Source organism: Macrobrachium nipponense, chromosome 21, assembly GCF_015104395.2.
Source record: "Macrobrachium nipponense isolate FS-2020 chromosome 21, ASM1510439v2, whole genome shotgun sequence".
In the NCBI taxonomy this organism is placed as follows: domain Eukaryota; kingdom Metazoa; phylum Arthropoda; class Malacostraca; order Decapoda; family Palaemonidae; genus Macrobrachium; species Macrobrachium nipponense.
The window spans coordinates 45,013,060-45,028,325 of NC_087212.1; the positions used below are offsets into that span (position 1 = coordinate 45,013,060).

The 15,266-nt window shown below is 37.4% G+C and overlaps 1 protein-coding gene across 1 annotated transcript in view; it reads right to left on the reverse strand.

Moving 5' to 3' along the window:
* The window catches only part of LOC135197989 (uncharacterized), a 343,766-nt gene extending 339,902 nt beyond the window's left edge, over positions 1 to 3,864 (reverse strand). The window contains exon 1 of the mRNA XM_064225313.1: positions 2,645 to 3,864. The gene's annotated coding sequence lies outside the window, so the exon portion shown is untranslated. The remainder of the gene's footprint in view (positions 1 to 2,644) is intronic.
* Between the last annotated feature and the right edge of the window lie 11,402 nt (positions 3,865 to 15,266).

A 15,266-nucleotide genomic window follows, 5' to 3' on the forward strand; every position in this document is an offset into this window, starting at 1 on the left:
GTACACCCGTCATTCTGCAATAGCCTACTCCACGATCTACGCATATACCCAGACCGTGGCCTAATCTACCCTAACGTCCTGTTTAGCAGATTCCTTGTATCAAGTGAATGGCCGCAGAAAAAAAAAAATTAAAAAACTTCCTCGCACAAAGGCCTAAACTATAAGACTAAATATACGTAAATCAGACCTGAAGTAACACCTAGCATTTCTTTTCTTTTTTTTTACTGTCTGCTTAATTCTTTTGAATGACGAACGCAATATAAAAGTTTTCATCGCACATAATCTACAACACAACCCTAACTCAGACCCACAGTATCACCTTTTCTTCTTAAAATCTACCTAATATATATTCTTTTAATTACATTTCCACACCACTGAAATAAATCATTTTTAGGGTATCCTTGCTAACCACTCTGACGAGCAGAAACTCCTGACCGAGAGAAGGTAAGAAACGAAAACATTATAGGCCTACCTCGTTTACTTTCAAGAATACCGGAGATTCACGACCAGTTCTTCAATGTATGGAATCTTCTGCATAAAACTTCTGAGTTACTTCTTCAAACAAATGATTTATCAAATATTTATATAAATACTCATTAACCTTGGTGCCAATAATGCACTAACAAAGCAATAGGCCTATATCAACGACCACATCAACATTTTACGAATATGTGGAAAGGATTGAAGAATTAATGGCAAAGCTGCACAGCTACTTACAATAATAATAATAATAATAATAATAATAATTGAAAAAGAAACCCACAAGATTACTGAGTATAGCTTGTCTACTTGTAAGTACTACGTACTTACTATGTAAATACTTATAAGTAAACAAGTTATACTACAATAATCTTGGGGGTTTCTTTTTCCATCTTCAGAAGAAAACTAAAAGAAGTTTTTGTTTGATTCAATAATAATAATAATAATAATAATAATAATAATAATAATAATAATAATAATAATAATAACTAACAAGTATTTATCTTAGGAAAAATTATGCATAAGTTTTAACTCGACCGGAAAAATGGTCTCCTAATGACCAGTATGCCTACATAGCCTACGATACCGATAGAATATATATATAACTGATATACACTATGGTGGATTGACTACGATCATAAAATATTCTAAACGTCATATGAATCTTCCTAATACCAATAGTCGCCAAAAATCCTAAAAGAGGTGGCGTTTCGCATGTACGTAAGCCTATTTTCTTGGTACATTTACTGAATAAGGTAACGTGAAATGCAAAGGTACTACCTTAAAACTATAATTTATGCACCAAGTAAAAACCATGCAAAAATCGCGAGTCAATGTCAATTTAAAAACCTGTATCAAATATCACAACCAGATACTAATACTAAATTAAGCCAATAAAACCAAATAGGTCTAACTGCCTAAGGACCATGAATTACTTGAACTATAAGATCAAAGCAATGTTAACCTCTCACATAAAATCCAATGGTAAACTTAACGAGTCACAGGAAGTTCCTTCACAAATACTTGAAAATTATAAATGTACTCTTCACAATAATTTACGTAGTAGAATTGATATATATAATCTCGCTAATCATTTAAGTAGTAAAAATTATAAATAATTTTCATATGTCTAAGTCCTGAAAATTATATAGTATTGTTCAAGTTTAAGTTGGGATACATATGTATACCATATGCGTGACTAATATATCCATGTAAAGGTCTAGCATTACAGTGTAAAACACAATATATATATATATATATATATATATATATATATATATATATATATATATACATATAATATATATATATATATATATATATTATATATATGTATGATATATATATATATATATATATATATATATATATATATATATATATATATACAAACACAACGTGTTCTATGAAAAAAATTGTATGAAACATATCACTAACCCATCAATATAATGAAACCAACGAAATAAGTATATGGATAATCAAATGTTTCGGGTTATTTTACGAAAGGTGTAACTTACGAGTAATAATATTCACTGCTCAATTTTAATACTTGGATTTAGTATTCGTAATACACACACATCTTCGTAATAAACACTACGACTACTGGAAACGACAGCAATGTTATATATATATATATATATATATATATATATATATATATATATATATATATATATATATATAGCAGGATTAAATCCTTGATAACAACAATAATAATAATAACTACAAAACATCGTGTTTATACACGCACACACACACATTATATATATATATATATATATATATATATATATATATATATATATATATATATATATATATATATATATATAAAACATGTGATGATATGACTAATGAACTTCAATAAATTTCCTATAAACAGATAAAAAAGGAAAGGTACAGATTAGCGGAATTACTTTTATTTTCTCAAAATCTAAATTTTCGATATAGAAAAAATCTATATTTTTACTTAATAATGAATTAATATTGGTAAAATCGACGTTTCTCCTTTTATCTACCGGCTGAAAAGCGCGGGCGTCAACGGCGAGTGACCTAAACGGTCTATAACATACTTGGTGCAGTCTAAAAGGTCAAAACGCCCAGTGAGAGAGAGAGAGAGAGAGAGAGAGAGAGAGAGAGAGAGAGAATTTTCTCCTTTCCTTACCTTTATTAAAGTAGAAGTAGACAGGGAGTGGTATGGGCGGGGCTGTTTCTCAACACCCACGCCCGCGATCACATACTCTCCCAGCACGGGCGTGGAGGAGTAGGAGGAGGAGGCGGAGTTGGAGGAAGAGAAGTTCACTCCTGCTTTTTCTCCTCGAGAACTTATCGCTATCGCGTCTCCTAAGGTAGCGAAAAGTCCGAGAAACTAATACCCTTTTTAAACAGCGCTAAATTTTTTGAATTTTTCTTCCTTTATGATAATCACTGCACAAACACCACAACTTAATTTCAAATTGATCCAATCGCTGTTCTAAAGGATTATTATCATAATAGATATGATATGTTTATATCCCAACTTGACGGCGGCACCACCACCCACCTGGCTGGGTCAAACCTCGATGACGCAATATCTCCGCTTATCCCGTCCAGGTCAGTTTCAAAAACAATATTTCCTCCTGGCCACACAAACACACGCACAAACACTTATTCCAGAGCGATGTGGCACTCGACGGAGAGTGGAAGAGAGAAGGGGGGGAGGGGCCGGGCCAACATCAACCAAATAGCCGAATTTATTTTATTTTAATTTTAATTCACACTGCGTGTTACATGTGTCGACGTTCTAGTATATATTTCATTCAGGTCGACTTCTTCCTTCTTTTTATTTTTTTCTAATGTTTGCGTTCGCTATTCTAACGCACAAAACGTGACGCCGAAATGCAACTTCACCCTGATAGACAGGGGCCGTTAGCTATTTATTTGTATTTATTATTATATTTATAATAATAATAATAATCATTCTTCGCAGACGACACTCGTCAAGATTTTCACTTTACACTCGTTATAAAGTAACGCAAGTTACGTTCACACTTCCTTTTACCGATGAGAGAGAGAAAGAGAGAGAGAGAGTGAGAGAGTGTGAGAGAGAGAAAGAGTTCCTCTCCTCCTGTGTGTGAGTGTGAGTGCGCACGCTAAAAATACTACGCTAGTCTCTCTTAAACAGATGATCAGCGCGAGTGTGCGCGGAACAAATTCGAACTTAAAATCGAGATTCCGGGGCGAGGATCGACGCTGATCGACCTCCGATCACTTCCTTCGTATGCGAGCGCGCAGGCACAATCCACGGCATCACTAATTTCAGCACTGTGTGTCAGATGACATTTAATTTAAATCATATCGGCCGGAGCGCACGCCGGCGATAACCTTCCTCCACCGGAGCAAGACATGTACTGAATGTTGTGTTTACACTACAGTTGGGAGGGGGGAGGGGTGGGAGGGATTGATGGGGGAGGGACCCAGGAGGAAGAGCCAATGGGGGAAGTGAGGCGGGAGGGGAAAATGGCGACCAGTCACATGGTAGAACCATCAGACCCGGTGTTTTACGCATTTCCCTCCGTATGTATGAAGTTGCCTGGTATTCTACGTTCCCGTCGGAGATCAAACGAAGAAAGCGTCCATTCTTTGACGTGTTCTCAGAGGGGAAAAGGGCTGCAGCAATGAACACATATTGTGTTTACAATCGTACTCTCCCCCTTCCCGCCATCTCCGTCCTGGGTCTAGATGAGAACTTTGAAGGAATTTGATCTCTCCATGTGCACTGCTACAGTCGAATGACAGCGACACCGAGAAATTACATTTTCTTTAGCTATAAATGATACTTTCGGTTCCTGTAATACGCTGATGTCCCCAAAATCTAAGTCGAGAGGCACAAAAACAGAAAGGAAGATGGAGGTATGGCGGTACTTTGCATCACATCGTGGTGTAATACGTGCGTCGTCTGGAGCAGCGTTCTCACGCACACGGCGAATTAAACGCACACGCACGTATACGTACACATACATTATGGCAAGCCTTACTTACACAGAGGAACGGAACATCAAAGACAAAGTACACGAGAGAAAAGATAAAAAGGGGAGTTATGGTAAAGATGATTTCTTTTTCAATATTTTCACAATAGCATCAGGGGATGTCGACCTTCGGAAAACGATGAATAGTTAACTATCCACAACGGTTAAAGAAGGTGCCACGGAAGGTTTGCGGTGCCTAAAGAAGGAAGGAAAAAAAAAGACAAGAAAAGGGAAAGAGGCAAAAAGACCGCGAGTTCAAAGGGAGGCTCTTTAGGATACTACGAGAGCGTAGGCCTAAAGAGAGGTTGTAGTATAGCCGTGGGATCTAGAGTATGTTTGTGTGTGCGTGTGTGTGCGTCTTTTAGCTCAAACAGGACGGTGCTTTCTCTCTTTCTCCAGAGTGTATGTGCGTCTTTTAGTCTCATAGACTCATAAAGAATCTCTCTCACGCACACACACGGTGGTTCTGTTTCTCGCAACGAAATGCCTAACACGTTAACCCCCTCCTCTACATCTTTTTCATTCATGGCTGGACCGACGCCAACCAAATGTCAAGCTTAGCGAGTACGATGTCTGCTTCCCAATATCAGACAGATTTCAAGTGCGTTATTATCGACTTTATCGTCTTATTATGGGTAAGCGAACGCCGCAGGGCAGGACGAATCTACCAGGTAAATAATCTCTCCTTATCACGCACATCATCATCGCCTGTTATGATAACAGGAGACATATACTATAAGAGAATTTATTCCCTCACTGAACCACGTTTTAGGCTGTAAACAACTCGGGTATCGATCGCCACATTTCGATTTTGAATCATTGCGATAAGCCGCGTGGCTCAAGTCACAGTCTATAATGCGTCAGCGAAAATAGGTAACTGGGTCTATTTTATTTTCTCTCTATGCGATAATTTATATATATATATATATATATATATATATATATATATATATATATGACTGGTAAAAATGTTCTGTAACAACAGAATTCCATCTAATAAAAGGAGCCCATAAAACACCAAAATGTAGAGAGAAAAGTACTATATTTCAGAGACTACTGTCTCTCTCTTCAGAGAGAGACAGCAGTCTCTGAAATATAGTACTTTTCTCTCTACATTTTGGTGTTTTTATGGGCTCCTTTTATTAGATATATATATATATAATAAATATATATATATATATATATATTATATATATAAATTATATATACATATACATGGTAATTATTCTATCGGTTTTCAGCTAGTCCTATACCACGGTCCAGATAGACCGTGTCCTATACCCACCTAATACCCACGTCACACGAGCGCGTAATATACATATGGTGGTCATAGTTCTCAACCACAATTTACAAATAAGGACGGAAACCATTCCTAAGCAAAGACGCGTTTATTAAAAGGGTAACCATTATATAGGTGCGAAGACCTTCAACCAATGATTCCAAAACACGTCTCCGTTCCAGAAACCGCTTATTCCTCACACCGCTGGCCAGTGGAACGATGGAACAGTCTCTCCGAGGATGTTGTGCAATTGGAACCTCAAAAGTCTAAGAAAAGATGCACTGCATTACTACCCGATCACAATTCTTCCTGCATTTTAATAATTCATTTACATTTTCTAATTACTGATTAATTTGTTAATTTAATTTACCCATTACCTTCTGTTACTTGGTCCTTAATGGGCACCATTTTCTTTGGAAGCTTGAAATTCAAGTCAATGGCCCCTGTGAGCTTATTCCATATGAACCAAATTCGTCTAAATAATAATAATAAAAAAAATACTCGTAGTAGCATGAGTCTTAAAATTGAGAAACAAATCCGCAGTTATGTAATTGTACACATATTTAAAGATAAAACTGTACAGATAGCTTTTGGGAATATGTTCAATTCCCACTTTCAATCTGAAAAGGGGAACAGAACTTGTTACCGAAAGCTATCTGTACAGTTTCATCTCTAAATGTGTACAATGACATAAGTGTGAATTTGTTTCTCCTATAATAATAATAATAATTCTAAAGATTCAAGAATGTTACGCAACTCTCGTATTCATACATTTCCCCGTTTAGCCAATGTAGAATAAATATATTCATTCATTGGGTACTGGTACACATTTTACACTTCCTTGATTAACTAGTTTTATTCACAATTAATTCATTCGTTTTTCGTATGTGAGCACGCGTCATCAAAAGTCACAGATCGCCTTGCAATTACATAGTTTTTCTTATCTAACTTTGTGGCTCTGCATTTATATATATATATATTATATATATATATATATATATATATATATATGTGTGTGTGTGTGTGTGTGTGTGTGTATAAAGATAAAGAGAGAGAGAAAAAACCTCCTTAGGAATCTGTAAAGACTACTACAGCTTAAGATTTTCGTAGACAGTCAATATTCTGTAATGTTTCTCGTGGTTATCTAGGGGAAGGGAGAAGGTAAGATGACGTTACAAGAGTAGAAGAAGAAGACGAAGAAGAAGAAGAAGACGACGAAGACGAAGAAGAAGAAGAAGACAGCGAGCCAATAAGATTCCACTTGACAATTCATCGATTTCAAGGAGGAAGGACTGAAGTCCTTTCCAGCTCTCTCTCTCTCTCTCTCTCTCTCTCTCTCTCTCTCTCTCTCTCTCTGCTTCAGTGACCTTAGTAGTTGAGACGTCAGGAACCTGTCAGTAATTTATTCATTTCTGTCTGTCTCTCATAATAATAATAATAATAATAATAATAATAATAATAATAATAATAATAATAATACCCCATAATTTATTCACTTCCAGAACAGTTCTCAAACATTTATCTGGACTTCTTCCTTCATCCAGATACCTTACGCACCCTGGTCAGCATTCAGTCACATATCGCCACCTACCAGCAACGTTTTTCATTTTGTAGAACAGTCAGCTTTCCCAATACTCGCCTTTCAAAGTGGATGGCCTGTTTACGTATTAAAAATTACTTCCAGAATCTGCCTCTCTATTTTCTATTTCCGACTTTTCTTTGATCCATCTGTTCTTTTAATGCTTCCTTTCGTAATTACATCCTAGAAAGGACATTTTCATTCTATGAAACTTTCCACCTTCTCTCACAATTGCCTATTTTCTGACGAATCTCTCTCTCTCAAACTTTTCCACAGTCTAACAATCATAATCTTTCTGTTTAAATTGAGCGCTCGTCATATCACTAGCTGTGAAACAGTTGCCTACAAGTTCAAAAATGGTAACTCTGCCCTGTACCGAGCGGGGGTGGCGGTCAAACCAAAATTTCTGGAAGTCCATATTTTCTGAGTATCCTTTTCATTGAACTGTACTTACAAAGTAATGGATAATTATAGTTTTTTGTTAAATCAAAGTATATAACATAACAACAAATAAAAGTAATATGCATGTTATTGTTAACATAATAAATAAATCGATCAATAAAACTGAAGAAATAATCTTGAATTTCAGTGCAAACTTTCAACATTATAAGTAAAATTCTGTCAACCAAAGCCAGTACTTTGAATATCTAATCGGGTGGAAGGACATAGACCGCATAGGTACTCAGTTTTTCTTCTTAATATAACTAAAATAACATTTTCAAGTATTTCTTGTATATATATACTACCTATATATGCAATGTCATTTGTAGAAGAAAAGGTCCAGTTTTGGGAAAAACGACCCCCCCCAAAAAAAAACCCCCCCCAAAAAAAAAAAAAAAAAAAAAAAAAAAAAAAAAAAAAAAAAAAAAAAAAAAATCTGGGTACGGGCCTTGTATACAAGATGTGAAACAGTAGCCTACAAGTTTTGAAACCATAGCCTACAAGTTTTGAAACTATAGCCTACAAGTTGAGAAACAGTAGCCTACGAGTTTTGAAACCATAGCCTACGAGTTTTGAAACCATAGCCTACGAGTTGAGAAACAGTAGCCTACGAGTTGAGAAACAGTAGCCTACAAGTTTTGAAACCATAGCCTACAAGTTGTGAAACCATAGCCTACAAGTTTCGAAACCATTGTCTACAAGTTGTGAAACCATAGTCTACAAGTTGAGAAACAGTAGCTTACAAGTTTTGAAACCAGTCTACAAGTTGAGAGACAGTAGCCTACAACTTGCGAAACTGTAGCCTACATTTTGACAAACGGTAGCCGACATATTGAGGACGGGCTCTCGTTACGGGACATATGAGGCTAGCCTATGGGATCTGGATAAATACTCGCCAAAAAGCCGAAATACCAGAAAACAACAACAAATGCAATAATAATTGTGCGGAAGTCAACAGGCGCTGCAATGCAATCCAATTAGCTGGTGTCCTTGGTCTTTAAATTTGCAACACCATATTAAATACCTGTAACCGTTTATTGCCTGTTCTTACGCAAGTTCACATGACGTTGCACATTTGAAGGTCAAGGCCGCCAGATGCTCATATTTCGAACACTGAATGGCGTATCCTGGGAGGTGCGGATAATGGAGGCGGGAACTACGCATAAATCGACGCCATGGAAATGCAACGAATACTACAATGACTACTTTAACAAACTCTTTGCTAAGAAATGCAAGACTGGATATTAATACACAGAACTCTCGGATATTGTTTCTAAAATCCCTGGAGTGACACATTATTATTAATATTATTATGATTTTTTTCCTTTTTTTTTTTTTTTTTTTTTTTTTTTTGCTCTATCACAGTCCTCCAATTCGACTGGGTGGTATTTATAGTGTGGGGTCCGGGTTGCATCCTGCCCTCCTTAGGAGTCCATCACTTTTCTTACTATGTGTGCCGTTTCTAGGATCACACTCTTCTGCATGAGTCCTGGAGCTACTTCAGCATCTAGTTTTTCTAGATTCCTTTTCAAGGATCTTGGGATCGTGCCTAGTGCTCCTATGATTATGGGTACGGTTTCCACTGGCATATCCAAATCCTTCTTATTTTTTTTTTCAGGATCTGATACTTATCCATTTTTTCCCTCTCTCTCTTCAAACTCTGGTGTCCCATGGTATTGCGACATCAATGAGTAATACTTTCTTCTTGACTTTGTCAATCAACGTCACGTCTGGTCTGTTTGCACGTATCACCCTATCCGTTCTGATACCATAGTCCCAGAGGATCTTTGCGTGATCGTTTTCTATTACTCCCTCAGGTTGGTGCTCGTACCACTTATTACTGCAAGGTAGCTGATGTTTCTTGCACAGGCTCCAGTGGAGGGCTTTTGCCACTGAATCATGCCTCTTTTTGTACTGTTCTGTGCAAGTGCCGGGCATTCACTTGCGTATGTGGTTATGGTTTCATTTTTCGTATTGCACTTCCTACATATGGGAGAGATGTTATTTCCGCCTATCGTTCTTTGAACATATCTGGTTCTTAGGGCCTGATCTTGTGCCGCTGTTATCATTCCTTCAGTTTCCTTCTTTAGCTCTCCCCTCTGTAGCCATTGCCATGTGTCATCGCTGGCTAGTTCTTTAGTCTGTCTCATGTATTGTCCGTGCATTGGTTTGTTGTGCCAGTCCTCTGTTACATCTGTCATTCTCCTGTCTCTGTATATTTCTGGGTCTTCGTCTACTTTTGTTAGTTCTTCTTCCCATGCACTCTTTAGCCACTCGTCTTCACTGGTTTTCAGATATTGCCCCAGTGCTCTGTTCTCGATATTGACGCAGTCCTCTATACCTAGTAGTCCTCTCCCTCCTTCCGTACGTGTTATGTATAGTCTGTCCGTATTTGCTCTTGGGTGTAGTGCTTTGTGTATTGTCATATGTTTCCTGGTTTTCTGATCTATGCTGTGGAGTTCTGCCTTCGTCCATTCCACTATTCCTGCGCTGTATCTGATTACTGGCACTGCCCATGTGTTTATGGCTTTTATCAATATTTCCGGCGTTTGAGTTTTGACTTGAGAAACGCCTTGAGTCTCTGCATATATTCTTTCCTGATCGTGTCCTTCATCTCTTGGTGTTTTATATCCCCTCCTTCCATTATCCCCAGGTATTTATATCCTGTCTCATCTATGAGTTTGATGTTGCTCCCATCTGGTAGCTTTATCCCTTCAGTTCTCGTTACTTTGCCTTTTTGTATGTTGACTATAAGGCGCATTTTTCTATTCCAAACTCCATCCTGATGTCCCCAGATACAATCCTTACAGTCTGGATTAGGTTATCTATTTCCTTGATGCTCTTACCATACAGCTTGATGTCGTCCATGAACATCAGATGGTTGATTCTGTTGCCTCTTTTCTTGAGTTGGTACCCGGCATCCATCTTCTGTAGTACTTTTGTCATGGGAATCATGGCTACTACGAAGAGTAGTGGGGACAGTGAGTCGCCCTGGAAGATCCCTCTCCTGATATTAACCTCTGTTAGTCTTATTCCAGAGCTTGTAAGTATTGTATTCCAGTTGCGCATTGTATTTTTGAGGAAGCTGATGGTGTTTTCCTCTGCCCCATATATTTTCAGGCATTCTATTAGCCATGTGTGTGGTATCATAACGAAGGCTTTCTTATAGTCTATCCATGCCATGCTTAGGTTGGTTTTCCTTCTCCTCTGTTCTTCATTACCATTTTTTCTATCAGGAGCTGGTCTTTTGTGCCCCTACACTTGCTTCTGCAGCCTTTCTGTTGGTGGGGGATGGTGCTTGTCTCCTCTAGGTAGTTGTATAGCCTTTCACTGATGATACCTGTTAGTAACTTCCACATTATTGGTAGGCAGGTATTATTATTATTATTATTATTATTATTATTATTATTATTATTATTATTATTATTATTATTATTATTATTATTATTATTATTATTTAAGAAGGAAGTAGACTTTCCTTCAACGTATCCTGTTAAAAAGGACGGCTGTATCATGAGAGTTAATTTTAAATCTAGCCTTCCAAGTTTCCCTTATAATTCTTTTCTCTTTGCATTACTATTGGACAGTTATTGACCAATATTAACGTAGAGCAGAGAAGAATCATAAGAAAAATTTAGAGGGCTAAATAAAAAAAAAAAATATCTCAGTCATCCTATTCGACTGGGTGGTGCTTGCAGTGTCTGTGTGTGTGTCGGGGGGGGGGGGGGGGGGGGGGGGGGGGGGGGGGGGGGGCGGGGGGGGGGGGGGGGGACACTGTTCCGCCTTGCACGCTGCCTCCATAGGAGTCCATCTCTTCCTCACCATCTGCGCTGCTTCTACCAGGACGCTCTTCTGCATGAGTCCTGAAGTTACTTCGGCATATAGTTTGTATTATTATTATTATTATTATTATTATTATTATTATTATTATTATTATAGTAATGATATTAAAAATTATTATCATTGTGTAGTTCCGCGTTGTACGAGTGGTTTTCGCGCTCGGCTACCAGTCAGGTGGTCCCAAGTTCGATTCTCGGCTCGGCCAACGCGGAATGAGAATTTACTTCTGGTGATAGAAATTCATTTCTTCATATAATGTTCGGATCCCATAATAAGCTGTAGGTCTCGTTGCTATAAGTGGCCAATTGGTTCCTAGACTGGTACAAATATCTAATCCTTCGGACCAGCCCTTAGGAGAGCTGTTAATCAACTCAGTGGTCTGGAAAACTAAGATATACTTAATTATTATTGGATAGTATAACTAGTGTACCAGGTAGTCTAAGCAACTTTAAAGTAATCGTTACTCAAGGACTACGTATTTACTACACCACGTAGCTTGTCACTAAAGTAACTGTTACAATATACGTGGTTTTTCTTAATAACATCAGTCTAAACAAACAAACAAACAAAAAACTACACATCTATGCAGGAAACTAATTTCCAATTGATAACTTAAATGGAGATAGATAGATAGATGATAGAATTTATGCCAAAGGCCAAAGCACTGGGACCTATGAGGTCTTTCAGCGCTGAAACGGAAATTGACAGCAAAAAGGACTGAAAGGGGTAACAGGAGGAAAACCTCGCAGTTGCACTATGAATCAATTGTTAGAAAATGAAGGCAAGTAAGAATGAAGAAATAATATGAAAGGAGGTACAATAAAAGGAATGAAAGGGGTTGCAGCTAGCGGCCGAAGGGACGCCGCATAGAATTACTATGAAGTTGTAATAAGCAAAGTTGAATGAGATATACCAACAGGAAAATAACCTCACAGATTATGACCTACGGTTCTATTGAATTTCTGACCCGTCACTCTAATGACGTCATTAGCCAGCGTGAGCCGTAAGTGCGTCAGCATGACATCCGAACACCACCTAATTGAATGATTCTCAAGGCTTAACTTGACGTCACTTCTCGATCGTGAAAGAATGGAAGTGGTAGGATGGTACTAATTTATATTTCAATATTAATTTAATACTTTATTCATTTATCTTTATTTTTTCTCCTTTTCAGAAAACTGACCTCCTCTTTCTCTAATTCCTATGTTATCTTCTCCAATTTCATCCAAATGAACACCATATTAGTTGGAAGCTTGAAATTCCAGTAAGTGGCCCCCGTAGGCTTGTTCCATAAGAATAAGGGGTTATTTCCTGAATATAACATAATAATAATAATAATAATAATAATAATAATAATAATAATAATAATAATAATAATAATAATAATCATACTTAATGGGCGTAATGTCTGTCTGTCATTCAATCACGGCCAAACGACTGGTCAGATGGTCATGAAACTTGGCAGGGTTAAGGTGGGGACCCCTAAGATGGTTTGTAATGGGGTTTCATCCAACCTACCCCCCTCCTTTGTAGGGGGTGGGGGTGAGAAGGGATTCCCTGAAACGGAGCTGTTTCTGGCCGTGAAACGAGGCTGGTTATTCCCTTAGACTTACTTACTTTACGATTTTTATTACATAATTTCTGTACAACTTCCCTGGAGAAAGTCGCGAATATTTCAGCTCGGACACAACAGAAGATGAAAATTATCATCAATATCCGCAAGATTCTTTGAATAACTTAAATCCATCGGGACTGCCAGTGCACAAAATAATGTTGAAGAAGTACTGCCCGGTAATGTTGCTTCGGAATTTCGATCCTGCCAATGGACATAATAAAAAAGAAACTGACAAGTTCCTACTTTCAACTCTTTTTTGGAAGACACAGGATCATAAGAGCATTTATCAGTAGCCATAACGCACTAACATACAAGTTGCGTCTTTGCAGTAACATAATGAAAAGAAAGATACTTTATTGTTCATATCACCGTGCAAAGTAATTGACAAAGAAATGAACCAATCAAGATCCCTGTTCCATTAAATGAAAGTCACCGACAAGAGAGAGAGAGAGAGAGAGAGAGCTATTTAACGACATTAATGCACTACAATTTTATCTTGCTATCGAAAAATGAGAGAGAGAGAAAGAGAGAGGAGATGAGGAGATAATTTGTGATTTGAGAGCTAAGTAATCCGATAATCCCATCACCGTCTTCGTTACTTGACTTACATTGAGAGAGAGAATCATTAAAAGAGGGTAAACAATAATGAATACGAACTTCTTTACTCTCATTGATCGTCCCTTCACTTACTTTAAGAGAGAGAGAGAGAATATCATTAAAAGATGGGAAACAACAATGAATAAGTATTTCTCTGCGTTCAGTGATCGTCCCTTGAATTACATTACGAGAGAGAGAGGAGAGAGAGAGAGAGGAGAGAGAGAGAGAGAGAGAGACTATTCGTTGTAATCGCCCTATTATAATATTGCTGAACAAAATAGTAAAACATATAAAATTTTTCACTTCTGCCACCCGTATTTTATCACCCATCGTAGATGGGTAAGTTTGCTGGTAATAATAATAATAATAATAATAATAATAATAATAATAATAAATAATAAAATAATAATAAAATAATAAAAAAGGTTTAGAAGAGTAGGGTGTCACTGTTGTTTGGACAGCAAGACTGAAGAAAGGAAACAGGACTGGAGGCAAAGTAAAAGGCTAAAAAGTGCATGCAGCTAAGGGGAGAAGGGGCGCTGCAAATACCCCTTTACTAATGCCTACAGTGAACCACACGAGGAGCAATGGAGCTGAATTGACCAACTGATAGCAGTGTTTGCAGAGCAGGGAGAGTTTAATGGAATGATAAATGTAAGACTAAAAGCCAAGCGGTAAAAAGATCAACATCGGGATGTCTAGTCTCATGTTGAAATGTTCCGCCAACTTCCATGCGAGTTTGTATTTGAAGGACGAGAAAACTTGATAATATTAATAGCGTTCCAATATCTACTTAACGGAAATGCCGAACTTTTCAGCTGCGCGCTTCAATGATGATTTATTTAATGGTTTGCCTAATGCGACGTATAAAAAAAGCACTAAACTTAAATTCAATGCCACATCTCTTTACGTGATGTCTGAACAAATGCGAAGCAGTGCTGCCTAACATTGCGATAAAAATGAGCGAGGAAATCTTAAAATTAAAATCTTTGGAATATAAAAAAAAAACAATATAAAAACAGCATATACAGTGTTCACTACCATATATGTCGAATGGCATGAAAGAGGAGTTCAGATAAAAGGAAATTAAAGAGTAATAAATCTTATAGGCATCGTCGTAAACGACAGTCCGTACACATAACTTAAACCAGCCTTGACGCATTAAAGAAAGACAGACAGAGAGAGAGAGAGAGAGAGAGAGAGATAGAAAAAAAAGTAACTAGACTCATTCGTGCGTAAAAATGTAGAACGAGGTGGCCCAATTTTTTCGTGATCCGTTCATGTTTCCAAATGTGACCTGATAATATATCATTCCTCTATAACTTGAAGCTTCTTTGATTTGAAACACGGGGTAAAAATGCCAGAAAAGGCCAACAAAACAAACGAACGGTCTGAACTCCTTATGTTCCCTAACGAAATCTTGGCTTG